General features: G+C 37.5%; 1 long non-coding RNA gene across 1 annotated transcript; it reads right to left on the bottom strand.

Moving 5' to 3' along the window:
* Positions 1–11793: 11793 nt before the first annotated feature.
* On the bottom strand, positions 11794–14014 carry LOC125249321. Its single transcript, XR_007180536.1, has 3 exons — positions 13857–14014; positions 13077–13183; positions 11794–12980 (listed from the first exon to the last, which is right to left on the bottom strand). It is a non-coding gene; the product is annotated as an uncharacterized LOC125249321 (long non-coding RNA).
* Positions 14015–17094: the final 3080 nt, after the last annotated feature.

Raw genomic sequence — 17094 nt, 5'->3', positions numbered from 1 at the left:
GCACTGATGCATATTTTTTGGATTTAATAATTGTACTGTGTGGTAACCGCTTTATAACAGCTAGTGCTGTATCACTCCACTTCAAATCGTGCCTAACCACGCCCTTTAGCCGTGACTTATTCATGATACAGCACAGCCTCTCATACCTTATGGCTTACATAAATTGCTGATATAATGTTAAAGGTGCCCTAGAATTAAAAAAAATTGAATTTATCTTGGCATAGTTAAATAACAAGAGTTCAGTACATGGAAATGACATACAATGAGTCTTAAACACCATTGTTTCCTCCTTCTTATGTAAATCGCATTTGTTTAAAAGACCTCCGAAAAACAGGCGAAACAGTAACAGTCAGGATCATTAATATGTACGCCCTCAATATTTGCATATGCCAGCTCATGTTCAAGGCATTAGACAAGGGCAGAATGTCTGGATCTGTGCAGAGCCGAATCATCAGACTAGGTAAGCAAGGACAACAGCGAAAAATGGCAGATGGAGCAATAATAACTGACATGATCCATGATTACATGATATTTTTAGTGATATTCTTTCTAAATGTTTCATTAGCATGTTGCTAATGTACTGTTAAATGTGGTTAAAGTTACCATTGTTTATTACTATATTCACAGAGACAAGACTGTCGTTATTTTCATTTTTTAAACACTTGCAGTCTGTATAATTCATAAACACAACTTCATTCTTTATAAATCTCTCCAACAGTGTGTAATGTTAGCTTTAGCAACGCAGCATAGCCTCAAATTCATTCAGAATCAAATGTAAACATACAAATAAATACCATACTTACACGATTAGACATGCTGCATGACGAGCATCTTGTAAAGATCCATTTTGAGGGTTATATTAGCTGTGTGAACTTTGTTTATGCTGGTTAAGGTAAGCGCGAGCTCCGGGGGAGGGGAGCATGAGGTTTAAAGGGGCCACAGCCTGAATCGGCGCATATTTAATGATGCCCCAAAATAGGCAGTTAAAAAAATTAATAAAAAAAAAATCTATGGGATATTTTGAGCTGAAACTTCACAGACACATTCAGGGGACACCTTAGACTTATATTACATCTTTTAAAAAGACGTTCTATGGCACCTTTAATATACCATCCTATTAAAATCTGTTTTGTAACTATTATCATATATAACAACCACCAAAAATTGTAATTCATTACATTACACATTTCAGGCAATATAATCTGACCACTTTTTGATTACTTTTGACCTAACCATATTGATATAAAAATAAGTAAGTAGTAAGAAAGAAAATATATTCCATTCTTGATCATTAACAACATGAAGTGCAAATATTAAATGTATAAATATTACATGATGTCAGGGTTTCCCAGACTGGGGATCATGATGGAGCTGCGGGGGGTTTGTAAGTTTAATGAAAGGCTATTAAATAAATCATAACAAATTAACAATGATTTTTAAAATAATAAAAATGTGTTTGAAAAAAAAAAAAAGCCTTCCAAAGACAACGATTTCTGAAATGATTTCTCTAAATCCAGTGATCAAATGCTTTTCCATTTAATGGTTGGTCTGCAATAATAATAACAATTTTTATTTATATAGCGCCTTTCCAACACCCAAGGTCACTTTACTGAGACAAGTTTAAGGAACAGAACTAAATAAACAACCTTAAACAACACACATACCAAGGGATGAAAGGAAAATACAGAGGTTGCTTACAAAGTAGGTTAGAGATACAAACAAAGAGGGATACAAACAAATAACATATAATAAAGTACAATTTACAGATCGAGAGCTCAAGAGTAATATTCAGAGGAAAAAACATGTTTTTAAGAGGTTTTTGAAGGAGAGAAGGGTGGGTGCTTGACGGATGTCTTGAGGAAGAGCATTCCACAACCTGGGAGCCACAACACTAAAAGACCTGCTGGCTCCAATAGTCACTGACTAAACTTAGGGGTAACTAACAATCCCACACCAGAAGAATGTAAGGAACGAACAGGAGCATAAGGCTGAAGTAAGTCAGATAAATATGTAGGACCAAGGTCATGGAGAACTTTGTAAGTGAGATTTAATAGCTTGAAGATTATACGCAAGGAAACCGTAAGTCAATGAAGGTGATAGAGGATTAGAATAATGTGTTTATTCATTCTTGTGTGAGTGATCAAATGGGCTGCAGAGTTTTGAACATATTTTAATCATTTTATATTTTTAGCTGAAAGGCCATGAAGAAGTGAGTTACAGTAATCTAGATGTGACAAAGGCATGTACTGTGGTCTTTACTGTTCTTGTATCAGTAAATGAAAGACTGGAATCAATGAGAACACAAAGCATTTCAACGTTGATTCAACGTCAGGTACCTTGAATTACCTTTCGATTTTGCAAATTGAATCAACGTTGAAAATGCGACGTTGTTTCACCCTCTTACCTCCAACATGGATGAATACACTATTTTACATTAAATCTAGTTTGCGTTTGTACGAACATGACAATACTAAATAATTACTGTACATGCACTAAAAAATACTAAAAATACTTTATAAAACAAATAAACATATCTTGCAATGTTTAGAGTTAATATTAAAAACCTATAGAATACAATATGAAAATGCAAGGTTTTTTTATATAATGTAGCGAAAATTAACTCAAAGGGGAAATATTAATAATTATTCATAACTCATTATGATTATTAATTATGATTAATTATGAATATGCAAATCCATTAATCAGATTAACTGGACGTAGCTACATTAAAATTAACATTACAATCAGTTAACCTGTTCGTCCAGTGAACGCTCAGTGTTGATTGTTTATTAATTCTAAGAAATGTCAATTTCCAAGTTATGGAAAAATAATATTTATTATTGTACTGTACTACTCAGAGCATGTAGTCCGGATCTATCACTTAAGAGGCAATTCATTAGCAGACGGAGTCAGAACCAAACGTGTATTGTGCACAATCTTTATTAACTAACTCACAAACACATAACTAAACTAACAAACACATAACATAACATACATAAAGGGTCACACACACACACACACACACACACACAAGTCAGAATGAGTAATGATAGTGTTGAACCGGAAGAGATACTGTTACTAGAGCTACATGAAATGTCAAAGGCAATCTGGAAAGGAATCATCAGTTTCTTCAGCAATAGCAAAGTAAGTCTTACAAATTAATACTAACTCGCTGTTTAGTGTTAAAATGTACGATACTTGCAAGATGCCCTTAGGCTGAGGAGCATCGGCTCTGCCATCTGAGGAGAGATCTTGGGTGATTCAGTCCGAAGTTATTGCCAGTTTTTCCATGTTGGATGAGGAGCACATGGCTCGTTTGTAGGCAGAGGCCTACAGGCCTTGCAGGCCTGGCCTAGGCCGGCCGCAAGGAGATCGATTCGGTCGTTCAGAAGCAAGGAGAAAAAAAAGAGCGGGAGTGGCACTGTTCGCTGGTTTTTAACCTCTGGTCAAAGTCACACCTCTCAGTTGTTGACCGGACCAATGAAGATGTTGTAATTCTGGGTGGCAACACCCCTCCTGTCAGGGCTTTTACAACCCAGAAAGATTAACAAGCTGAGTTCTTGAATCAGAACTATTAAAGATTCTTTTAATACTAGGACTAGCGAGCTGGCAGTGGTGACGGAGGCAAGAGCGCGTAAGTGTTTTGCTTAATATCTGTTCTGGCCTCCTCGTGCGAAGACCGACTCGGGTAAAGACCTGCGACTCTACCTGCGCGACTCCACCGAGCAACGACACCAGTAGGCACTTAAGTTTCTTCCCTCCTTTCACACTTTTCCTTCTTCCTCAGCATGTGCTTTCAACTCATTCCTGTTGTCTCTCGGCAACACTCCACTAACCCACGTAAAAGGCAGCGCAATGTTTCTAACATGCGCCCTATTTACTCCTCTTCTAATACTAACATTCCTCTCTCTGTCTCTGTGGGTCTATGGAATTGTCAGTCAGCAGTTAACAAAGCTGACTTCATTCCAGCCTTTGCTACTAATTCTTCTCTTAATATCTTGGGCTTGACTGAGACCTGGATTCGTCCAGAGGACTCAGCAACCCCTGCTGCTCTCTCTAACAACTTCACTGTCTCTCATACCCCTCGCCAGTCTGGGAGGGGTGGGGGCACAGGTCTTCTCATTTCTGACAATTGGAAATACTCAACTCATTCCTCTCTGTGCAACTACAATTCATTTGAGTTTCATGCTATTACAATCTCAATTCCTGTCAAAATTCATATCTTAGTAATTTATCGCCCCCCAGGCCAACTGGGTACCTTTGTAGAGGAACTGGACATGCTGCTGTCCTCATTCCCAGAGGATGGTAGCCCACTTGTAGTTTTTGGCGATTTCAACATTCATCTAGAGAAGCCTTATGCTTCAGACTTCCACTCTCTTCTAGCCTCATTTGATCTTAATCGGCTCATCACCACGAGTACACACAAATCTGGCAACCAGCTTGATCTCATTTACACATGCAACTGCATCACCGACAACATTCTGGTAAAACCTCTGCACTTTTGTGATCATTTTTTCATTACTTTTAATCTTCAACTCCCCATTTGTTCACCACCAACCCGCTACCAGTTACCTTCAGACGAAACCTGCGCTCTCTTTCTTCTTCTCATCTTTCCTCTGTCGTGTCATCCTCCCTTCCCTCACCCTCACAATTCTCATCTCTGGATGTGAATACAGCAACAGACACTTTATGTTCCACATTAACTTCTTCTCTAGATAGTATCTGTCCTCTGTCATCCAGGCCTGCACGTGCCACTCCCTCTAATCCCTGGTTATCTGATGTTCTTCGTGAACATCGGACCAAACTCAGGGCTGCAGAGAGGAAGTGGCACAAATCAAAAGACCAATTTGACCTATGTAGCTATCAGTCTCTGCTCTCATCCTTTTCTGCTGAAATTCATGCTGCTAAATCCTCCTATTTCCACAACAAAATCAACAGCGCTTCAAACACACGTACACTTTTCAAAACATTCAACTCTCTCCTCTGTCCCCCTCCACCACCACCCACCTCATCCCTTACTGCTGATAATTTTGCTACATTTTTCACTGACAAAACATCTACCATCAGCAGTCAGTTCTCCGCTCCACATACACAGGAACACAGACCAACCACACACACAGCCACACACCTCCTCTCTTCATTCTCCCCCCTCACTGAGACAGAAGTATCCAAACTTCTCCTCTCCAATCATCCCACCACCTGCCCTCTAGATCCCATCCCCACACACCTTCTACAAGCCATCGCTCCCACACTTTTACCAGCACTTACACACATTATCAACACATCTCTCCACACTGGCACTTTCCCTAACACATTCAAGCAGGCTCGGGTAACCCCACTGCTTAAGAAACCCACATTAAACATGTCTCTTGTAGACAGCTACAGACCTGTTTCTCTCCTACCATTCATAGGAAAAACACTTGAACGAGTTGTTTTCAACCAGGTGTCATCTTTCCTCTCACAGAGCAACCAATTGGATGTCAATCAATCTGGTTTCAAGAGTGACCACTCGACTGAGACTGCACTGCTGTCAGTCACTGAATCCCTGCGGATTGCAAAAGCTAATTCCAAATCATCAGTTCTCATTCTGCTCGATCTATCTGCTGCCTTTGACACGGTGAATCATCAGATCCTCCTGTCCACCCTCTCGTCACTGGGCATCACAGGTACTCCACTTCTCTGGTTTGAATCCTATCTCACAGGAAGGTCTTTCAGGGTTGCCTGGAGAGGGGAGGTATCCAAAGCTCATCAACTGACCACGGGTGTTCCTCAGGGTTCAGTTCTTGGACCCCTCCTCTTCTCCATTTACACTACATCACTTGGTCCCATCATTCAGGCACATGGTTTCTCCTACCATTGCTATGCTGATGACACACAACTCTTCCTTTCATTCCAACCAGATGATCCCACAGTAGCTGCACGAATCTCAAGCTGTCTGGCGGACATCTCGGCATGGATGAAAGAACATCATCTACAGCTCAACCTGGCTAAGGCTGAGCTTCTCGTCTTCCCTGCCAATCCGACTCTAAATCACGATTTCAGCATCCACCTAGGCACATCCTCAATTACCCCATCAAATTCGGCCAGAAATCTTGGAGTAATCCTTGATGATCAACTGACCTTCAAAGACCACATTGCAAAGACAGCTCGGTCATGCAGATTTGCACTTTACAACATCAGGAAAATCAGGCCCTTTCTAACAGAACATGCAACACAACTTCTGGTCCAGGCTCTGGTCATTTCTAGGCTTGATTACTGCAATGCTCTTCTGGCTGGACTGCCATCATGCACAATCAAGCCTCTACAAATGATTCAGAACGCAGCAGCATGTCTCGTCTTCAACGAGCCCAAAAGAGCCCACGTCACGCCTCTCTTCATCTCTCTTCACTGGCTACCACTTGCTGCTCGCATCAAATTCAAGGCGTTGACGCTTGCTTACAGATCCACCACAGGCTCAGCACCCTCCTACTTCCACTCACTCTTACGAGTCTACACTCCTACCAGAAACCTGCGCTCATTAAAGGAGCGAAGGCTTGTGGTACCATCACAGAGAGGCACGAAATCACTTTCCAGAACATTCTCATTCACTGTCCCTTGCTGGTGGAATGATCTTCCTGCCTTCATCCGGAATGCGGAATCCCTGCCAATATTCAAAAGACAGCTGAAAACCCATCTCTTTCGTGAGCACTTAACCTCATCTTAAAAAAAAAAAAAAATTCTTATACCTATCCTTTCACTTCCTCTCTATTGTAGCTTAGGATAATCTGAACACTGCCTATAACTTGTATTATGAGCACTTCTTGTCTATTTGCCTCGTCATGACGACTCGCTTGTTGTATTCCTCACTTGTAAGTCGCTTTGGATAAAAGCGTCTGCCAAATGAATAAATGTAAATGTAAATGTAATACTGATGTGTTGCACAGGTATGGATGTACCGCATACACAAGCATTTAAATCTTCCCGCTACGAACGTATAGACACTAAACATGGCATGATTGAAGTTACCGTGCAGGTCGTAACATTTAACAATCATCAAACATGTAAATACAATGAGTACAATACAACATCAGTAATAATGGATACCATTTCCTGAGAAGGATTCATTTATAGCACAGTCTGTCTATACATTAATGCCATAGAGTCTGTGTTCTGTGTGGAAAATGCAGGGAAGATGCAGATCTCTGCTCTGGGAAGATGTCTCTACTCTGTTCTCCATGCGGCAACCGCATTCCTCGGCGCAATAAACTTGTAACTGAAAACTTCCCGGGGGATGGGGACAGACTCCAGAGTGAGCTTAAAACTATTGGTTAACTAACCAATAATTGTGTCTGATTTGCCTCAGTCATTACAATAATTACAGCACAAACCTTAAATCAAGGCTTTTCTAGCTCAAAATAATGCAGAAGTAAAATCTGTATTATGTACACACATTCATGTGTACTATACCTTCAACTAGATTTAAAAAAACACTCTTTACAAGCACAAATTCTTAAGTATTTTAATCATTTTTTTATTTTTATTTTGAAAACATCATATGCAGTGTCTGACAGTATTTTATAAGACCGATAGACCTCAGTCCGTCTAGAGAGAGATTGCACTCCATAAGAAAACTGTCAATTTTTAAAATAAATCAAGAAATGCATTATTCATCTTCCTACAAAGATGATTGATGCTGTGGACCAGGGACCTTGACTTGCGTTGACTGTGGTGGTTGTGAATGTGATGACTGGCGAAGGATGTCAAAGAGGGAGGGTACCGATATTTCTGACCTGGAACTGCCTTTTGTGCAGTGGAGGTGAGTGGAACAGTTTGAGCATGGACACAGGCCAGGAGCCTGCAACAGAATCGTGTTGGTGGAAAAGGGGAATCGGAGCATGTGACTGTCTGCCTGAGTTTTGTTAATAGCTGGAGACAGCATCACATTTGACAGAGGCAGCCACGTAGTAATTCACTATGCAGGAAAAATAAAACCTTGCCTTAAATTAAATACATTTAATATGTAAAGGAGAAAAGCCTTGTTCAGTGCTTGGACACATTGTAGATGCATGGTGATATAGGTTAGATATATTGTGAAATAAATGCATTTTATTTAATGAGCTTTCTCAGTTCACCTGTGTTTCCTCCTTCTCTGTCTGCTTCCCCTTTGTTGTAGAGGGGGTTTTCTGTCGCCCCTGAAATTACAGAACATTATTTATCCATATTTGTTTACCATTAGAGATCAAAACATGTTTGAAATAGTTTCAGCTCATTTTCGCGCTCATGTAAGTGACGTCACCGATTACCGGTACAGCAACTTTTAGGGTGCTTTCACATTAGCACTTTTGGCGCGCACCCGGGTTCGATTGACGTCAGAGTTCGGTACGTTTGGATTCTGAACTCGGGTGCGCACCCGCGAACCGTCCCCAGGTCCGCTTAAAAAGGGTGGTCTGGGGTGCGGTTCAAGTGAACTCCGGTACGGTTCGCTTCTGATATGAACGCAAACGTACCAAACTGCGGAAATGAACCGCTATTAGTGCCGTATTATTTGATAAAAATGTGTGTTTGTTTGTGTGCGTTTCACTCACTTTCCCGACGAGCGTGACTGACGTGCTGCAAGCAGAGAGCTGTAGCGTAGCTTTTCTCATTTCTGCTCACCTTCAGCATTCTACATTCGCGGCAAATAGACGCAAGAGCATTTATGAACAAAACCAACGGTTCAAAAACAAAAATATAAAAGTGAGGAGAGCAACGTTATGCATTTTGCCGCCTTCTCCTGTTCCATCGTTACTAAGCAACGTAGTAAACAGCTGCTGGTTTGATGACGCAAACGAACCGCGGGTCGGACCAAATGTGAACACAGTCCAGTGGGGGCAGGGGGAGGAGGGAGCAGTCGAACTCAGGTTCGGTCCAGGCAATCGAACCAAGTGTGAAAGCACCCTTAGGTTAAATAAAATAGTTTACTATCATCCATTAACAATTTGCCAGCAAAACCTTTACAAAACTATTATAACTTCTCATCTACACATAAAGATGAGATTAAAAGCCCAAACCTTCATTAAACAGGGGCTCAAAGTTAGTTAGCCAACCGCTTCTGAAAACGGTTGAGATGCTAACGGACTTTTTCGAAGACACTAAATAATTTCTTTGAAGTAAATATTCAACAGAAGTGTGTCGATTACACGTAAAAAAGGTATCAGGAACAGTTATATATATTATTGTGTGATTTTATGGACTAAACTTACCTAAAATCAGTGAAAACAACAGCGAGACGGAATCTTGATGCTTGACGTTTCCCCGTTTCCATGGTAACTCAGATCCGCATCATCCGCTTCAGGCGTGTTGTGTAATCTCGCGATATCTCTTCAGACCGCAAAAAATGAAAATGAGAATATCATTTCTATTTTCTGAAATATCGACGTGCCAACAAACTGACACAGAAGTGGCAAAATAGGCCTAATAGGGCACATTTTTATTTCATATATTATTATTTGGTGGATCCGAAATGGTCAATATTCATATTCATGCATTTTTATTAATATTTATGTTAATCGTTTATGGCTTATGATTTATCAGTTTCACTTTTGATTTCCTATATTTATGTACTCATACTTTATATATATTAATTATTCCCTGCTAAAAATCCAGCTAAAAGCTGGTTGACTGGTCTTAGCTAGGTTTAAGCTGGAAGTAGCTGGTTTTAGCTTGTCTCCCAGCCTGGCTTAGCTGGTCAAGCTGGTCTCCCAGCGTGGGTTAGCAGGTGTTCAGCTGGTTTAAGCTGGTCAAAAGTCAAAACTTCTCTAAAACCAGCTATGACCAGGCTGGGAGACCAGCTAAAACCAGCCTGACCAGCTTAGGCTGGTTTTAGCTGGATTTTTCATATTTTTAAGTATTTACTTGTTATTGTACCCTTATGGTTATTCTTATTTTATATTTAAGATTATGCTTATGTTCAATTGTTCTTCAAAGAGTTTCAGTGTGACAGGTCACGCTGACACGTTTGTGGTTAGGTATTGGACACCTGCCAAGTACTGCAGAAGTGATGTTTTTCAGAATTAGTGTCTGCTGACATTTAATAGTGCAAGATTTGCAAAATTCCCTAAGGGTTAAAACAATTATTTTTGACACTGGACCAGTGGACAACGTAATGGGTGAAATTAACCTTTTTTATTTTTAACAAAAACATCAGTTTGAGTGGGTTGGGAATTTCCCTGTATGCTTATGGTATAATATGGACTGAGTTATTGATAATTTAGCTTTTTCTCTCCTTTGCTCTCCTGGGCTTTCTGCAAATGTCTTAATGTTTTCATTCTTTTTGATTTTCATCTAGGCTATTAGATACAATACTCTGGATTTTATAATACTCCAAATTTATTATTAACTATTGACTACTCCTTTATGATGGTTATTTTACCTTTTGGTTGTATTAAGTATTTTCATTATCGATTAAAGTTTGCGTGTGAGGCTAAATTTAATTGTAATGAATAAATAATTTTTCATCAACTTTATCTACTGCCTGGATCTCATATTCCCAAGTTTTTGCATCATTATTATTATATATGGTTAAACACTTGTTTTTGTAGTCTACAAACTTATTTCAGCATTGATTTATAAGTGGTTTTCTTAACCTATTTCAACCATTTTACATTTAATAATTGTTTCACTGTTGAAACATCAACTGACATTACTTCAACCATATATCAACGTTGAATTTCGGTCACGTGTTGACTGGGCTTCAACCGTTTGGCTTTCAACATTGTATCAACGTTGTTTCACCGTTGAAACAACAACTGACCTTATTTCAACCACATTTCAACGTTGAAGGTCAGTCATGTGCCGCTTATCATGTTGCAATAAAAATTCAATATGTGGGGTTTTTATAGCTAGCTATTTACGACATATGATAAAGTTAAGCATCACATGACAGAAAGTGCTGAATTCCTGAATATCACCTCGATTGAAATTGACACTAATTTCATACAACAGTTCAATAAACAAGTAATTAATATCAATCACTTACATTTTAGGTGCAATATTGCCTGTTTTTGTTCTATTGTAGCAGTGAAAATAGTTCCAAACAAAGTAGATCCAGCATCTCGCAGCTACAATCAGCAGTTTTAAATGAAACGGTTGAGTGAAGATTCAATGGCCCAATCATAAACAACTGAATGATTCAGCCTATTGAATGAATTGTTTGAATAAATGACTCAGTGGCTCACTCATTAAGACGGTCACTCTCCGCCATCTACTGGCGGTTTAATTTCATGTTTAAAAGTATAATCCCCACCAACATTTCTTATTTGTATATTCAAAAATATTTAAATCTCATAACATTATTGAATGCAGTTGTACTTTTTCAGTGTAAATTATTTAATTTGGTAACAGCCCTATAGTGTCTACTATTTTAATAGGGGGGGGATGCCCTTTATAAAGGTTAATTATTATTATTATTTAATTAAGTAATTATTATTATTATTATAATGTAAAAAATATTAATAAAATACCCCAAGGGTAAATAATATAAATATGCAGATTTAAATATATCACTGTTGATAAAACACTGACGAGAATGTTGCTTGTTTCAGAATAAATTATATTTACAACACACACAAAAAAATCCTTTTTTTTTTTTTCAGGCAAGCTAGTTTTTTACTCTGACAAGAAAATGACCAATTTAGTTGTCCAAAGGACAAGCACAAAACAAGGCTTAATGTTGAACTCTATTATATTATCTCCTTTAATATAGCATCACTCTTATATCTGATACTGACACAAAGGAGAAGGCACAGGCATGCAGAAAGATTTTATTGTCGTCAGATGCAGCTTTGCACACTACCAGCAGCTACAGAATGATTTTGATCAGCATTTTATTGTTCATAGCAGAGGGCTCTCTCAACTTGTTATATTTTTGTTTGTCAATTGATACGATTTTGTAGTCTTCTCATACACATGCACCCCTTGAAAGCCTGAAACCACAGAGCCCCCCCACATAACAAATCCCAATTTAAGCCCTATACAATGCGGTTGTCACTGTCACTTGAATGCAGCTTTTGAGAATGTTTTTAATTTCTGAATTAAATTCATTTTAATATTCGAGACAAGTCAAAAAATGTCAGGGTAATACAACTGCCCTGATTTCATGATGAAGAAAAAGCCTGATTAAAAGAATTTATATAGAAATGGCTGATCTGCTACACTTTTTATAGCATGTAACTTCATGACCTGCACAGGTCTATGACTGCATGTGTCCACACACATAATGTTACGAACTGAATAACTTCTTGAAATGGAATGACAACTTGCAATCTATTAATACCACCTGGATCAATAATTTATCACATGAATAAATAATTTCGTATCCTGCTCTACAGCAGATGATGGATGTCAGTGAACTGTATTGATTATATTATTCTGTCAAACTACTTTGAAATGTAGTTTGACCAAGCAGGATACGAAATTATTATATTCTCAATTTAAATGCCCTCTGAATGTGATAATGCAAGAATCCTATCAGTATGACTCTCAATGCATTATTGATTTTAATCCATGAATAGCCTTTAAAAAGAATGAGAATAAGTTTTACCTGTGCCTCAGACAACACTGCTGTATCTGAGGAATGAACATTTTCATGAATAATTCTGCGGTTTGGAAGAACACCATCACCAGGTAAAGGGTGTCAGAGTCAAAAATCTTGCTCTTCTATCTGCGCTCTTTCTCATGGTCTCTCAAGCACAATACCCTGGAGAAGCAGAGAGTTTCTTATTGGATTATGATTGCTCCACTGCACCAATTTCCTGTCAATTGTCTTCTAGGAGATTTAGAGATCCCACCAGAGCAACAACAAAAGTGCTGAAGTGTTTTGCTGTATACTGACTGCCAGACACTGTAGGGTTCAGTTGTAGACGTATCCTCAGTTGTTGACAAATGACACAATCTTGAGACAGAAATTTATAAAAGAATAGCAGCAGTCTATTAGAAAATGGGACCATGAAGATGGAGAAGAACTATAAAACAGACAGAAAAAAACACATGAGGAATGCCTTGAGGAATGATTAAATCAGATTTGAGAATATTAAAGCTCTGAGTAATGGGAAACCTACGTCATCCTTGTTGACTTTAGCTAAAAGCTGAATTAGTATTTCATCAACGAATTTAATGGCAGGAGGAATGTTTGGCAGGAGAAACACTGCACGGCCAAAGCTGTTTTCTGAATGAGGAAAGATGAATAACATTCAATATACATTCACTGCACATCCAATTTCCTTCGTGCACTCTTTTATGAGTCTCATCATTTGTGATGTCAGCCAAAAAGGAAGCAGACAAAAACGTTTCAGAAATGAAAGCTTATTAAAACACAGTTCATTATCCTGATGCACCATAAAGAGGCAACTTTAGCTTACAAGAATTTCCATTTGTTTGATGTTTTCATGACAACTTAGGAAATTGTTTTTTTGTTTTTGTTTTTTTTTAAATAAAATTTGTACCTTTAAAAGGTACACCATGTAACTTTTGCCCCTCTAGCAGTTAAAAAACAAAACTGCATGCATTTTGCGGATTGAGAACATTGTTGTGTTTTGACACTGCTTGACTGTGCGGATTAATATTATCTTACTGCTCATAAAGCATAAAACACCAAGTTTAAGAGATATAACCAGTTTAGATGGAAAGGTTACGCTATACTAACATTAATAGACACAGGACTTCCTTGAAAACTAATTCAAGCACAGCGCTACAACAAACATCATGAAATGACCCTTCACAATAGATAATGCTTTACAGTGAACTCATGCCGATTTATCTGTTCAATGAAATATCTTACTTGCCTGTAATAAAAACACCATCTGCGTCTTTTAAAACATTTCAAAACCCTTAGTTCTCACCATTCTGAAAAGCCAATGTTCATCCTGGTTCTGTTAGGAGCTCTGTTGCATTCTCTTTTTGCCAGCTGACCCTCCTCTGTTCACTGTTTTTTAGAGCAAGTGATTCCGCGGTGGTTCGAAATTTAGCTGCTCCATGTCAAACCTTCTCGCTTGCATCAAAGCTGCAACTTTTCTCTATGTAAAGATATGACAAACACACACAGATGTAGGCAATTTCCTGGGAAAACAATTCTGCTAGGTCTAAACACTTACAATAGGCCTACCATAGTGAATAAGGGAAAGACAAAATCATGTTTTGAAAGAAGGATTGATGATGAATTTTGCTAACTTTTAACAAAAAAAGTTACATAGTGTACCTTTAAGGGAAACATGAATGAACAAAAACAAAAATGAAAAAATGTGAGCCTGGACCACAAAACCAGTCATAAGGGTCAATTTTTTGACTTCTTGATTTATACATCATCTGAAAGCTGAATAAATAATCTTTCCATTGATGTATGGTTTGATAGATACAACTATTTGAAAATCTGGAATCTGAGAGTGCAAAAAAAATCGAAATATTAAGAAAAAGTCCTTAGCAATGCATATCCACTCACAATTTTTTTTTGTTTTGTTTTTTTTTGGATATATTTACAGTAGGAAATTTACAAAATAAATAGAATATGATCTTTACTTAATATTTTATTGATTTTGGGATAAAAGTAAAATCGATCATTTTCACCCATATAATAATTTTGACAATGTATTGTTGGCTATTGCTACAAATGTACATGTTGGGTCACATATGAAACTTCAACATGTTAGTGCTCTTTTTATCAATTTAATTATTCCCCCCATACATTTCTAATTCAAATAATGCTGTTCTTTTGAACTTTCAAAAAATATTAAGCAGCTCAACTGTTTTAACTCACATTAGAATGATTTCTGAAGGATCATGTGAAAATTCAGGTTTGATCACAGGAATTAAATTACATTTTAAAATATATTCAAATAGAAAACTTTTTTTTTTTAATTAAAAAATATTTAACAACATTACTGATTTTACTCTATTTTTTAACCTAAAAAAATGCAGCCTTGGTGAGTAGAAGATGCTTCTTCCAAAAACATTTAAAAAGTCATACAGATCCAAAACTTTTGAATGGCACATACAAAATAATCCTTTTTTTCTAGATCCCAGGAGGATATAAATGTATGCAAAGCGGAGAGGTCAAAAAGGGTTTCCTATTACAGTCAGGAAAAAATGTGCATTATACAGTTCAGTTTTGTTGCAGTTATTTTACCTGTAAAGACAGTGTTTGTATTTTGGTCACAGTTTAATAATCACTTTTATATCCCAGCAGCTGGGTGCACAGAACCGAGAGTTCAATCTTCAAAATGTTCCGCAAGATTTGCACTCAATGACTTTGGGTTGCATAATTAATTTCTTTCATTGTACTTTTTACCACAGGGAGCTTAAAATAATGTGATTTTAAACTATTTTAAGTTCCCTGTTGAATAAAGCAGAAGCGAAGGAACAATTTGAAATCCTGAAGGGAACTTTGAAAAGCAAAAATCGTCTTAGGGATGAATGTAATAGATTTTTTTTTTTTTTTTTTTTTTTTAAGTGGTGCAGGAGGGTTGATGTTCATGCTCCCCTCTGTTATAAAGATTGCTACAGACCTGCAAGAATAAATGAGTCATTCCATGAAAGAAGCACAATCCGCAATCATAACTTTTACATGCAATAAACATACTTGAGGAGGAAAAAACAGCTCAATTGTAATCAATGCTTCCAATCTTGTAATCAGTGCTGATTAAATATAATCTGGATCATGTAATCAGTGTTTGTAATGACATTATATTATGTTTTAAAAAACTCGTAATCAGACTATACTTTTCTATTGATTACATGTTATTCTCACAATGGCAGTAAATTATTCATAATTCATTCTACTTCTTTGCTATATTTTAAATTTTCATTAAACAAAAAACGTTGTAAATAGTCATCAATAATGCTCTTCACCATGCGCTTACACAGATAGCTACACATGTGAGCGTTTGAAAGCAGGCGTCTATCACGGACCAGTCCTCTGATAAATGCCTGCTTTCAAACGCTCCTGCTCCCACTTTCAAAACGTTTTCAAATTCAAACACTTCCATGTCTTGATCACTGTAGCAAATCACAGATATATATGTTGAGCGCGTGAACACAATGGCCAATCAGAGGTGATTACCCTGATAGCACACGTACATCTCGGAGACGTCTATTTGATGTGTGTGATTACGTCTGGAAGACGTATTATTTAGAGTGTTTGCTCATCTGGAATACGTCTATAGGACGTATCCTGTCAGATGTCAAATAGACGTTTAGAAGATGTCTTTGAGATGTTTATGATTTAGAATGTATGTAAAACTGACATTTTAAAGACGTCTATTAGATGTTTGTAAACAGCAGATGCTTTCCAGATGAAGTGATCTTTAACAGACGTCTTGCAGACGTACGTGTGCTATCTGGGTACGAATCCGCTCAACAGCGCTCAAAGCATCGCATTTTTAAAATTTCAATACCGATTGGTACCGAAGTCGGTACTTTTGACAACTCTACTAGATTACATTACTAACTACAATTTTTGATGTAATCAAAATGTATTTTTGATGTAATTTGGAATCAGTAACTGACTACAATTTGAATTTGTAAGTAATCTACCCAGCTCTGCTTGTAATGTAAATCAAGGAGATCTTTCTAACAGTACAGCAGATTTCTTACATAAAAATGCATACAAAATAAATATAGTTTTATGATCAAAGCTCTGTAGTTTTTATTGTGGGGGCAAAACAATGCAATGCAATACGATGCTTAAGAGATGTACAAATAAACATTCCTCAAAAGCCTGATTTATTATATTTGATACATTTTAACATGATTTTTCTAAAAAAAAATTACATTAAAAGGCGTTTTACTTGCAGAAAAAGTATAAACTAACATCAGAATGCTTGTAGTAGATCGAGTAATTTACAGTCCTTAAAAATTTGTGTATCAAGTATTATACAGTAGGCTTTATTTGTCTAACTAATTTAAATGATTAAAACCTCACATTTGCCCTGACACTGTTCTCCAGCAAAACCTCATTATATATTGGCATGCCTCATGTCTCCGAACACCTGCGTAGACTGCGATGTCCCATCAGGCTGTTTTCAGCTTGACAGCTTCCTTTCCTCTGAGAAATCAATTAGTGTTTTTCATGAGTCACACTCGATC

This window comes from Megalobrama amblycephala, linkage group LG1, assembly GCF_018812025.1.
Source record: "Megalobrama amblycephala isolate DHTTF-2021 linkage group LG1, ASM1881202v1, whole genome shotgun sequence".
In the NCBI taxonomy this organism is placed as follows: domain Eukaryota; kingdom Metazoa; phylum Chordata; class Actinopteri; order Cypriniformes; family Xenocyprididae; genus Megalobrama; species Megalobrama amblycephala.
This window is presented reverse-complemented; position numbering and strand designations above follow the sequence as displayed.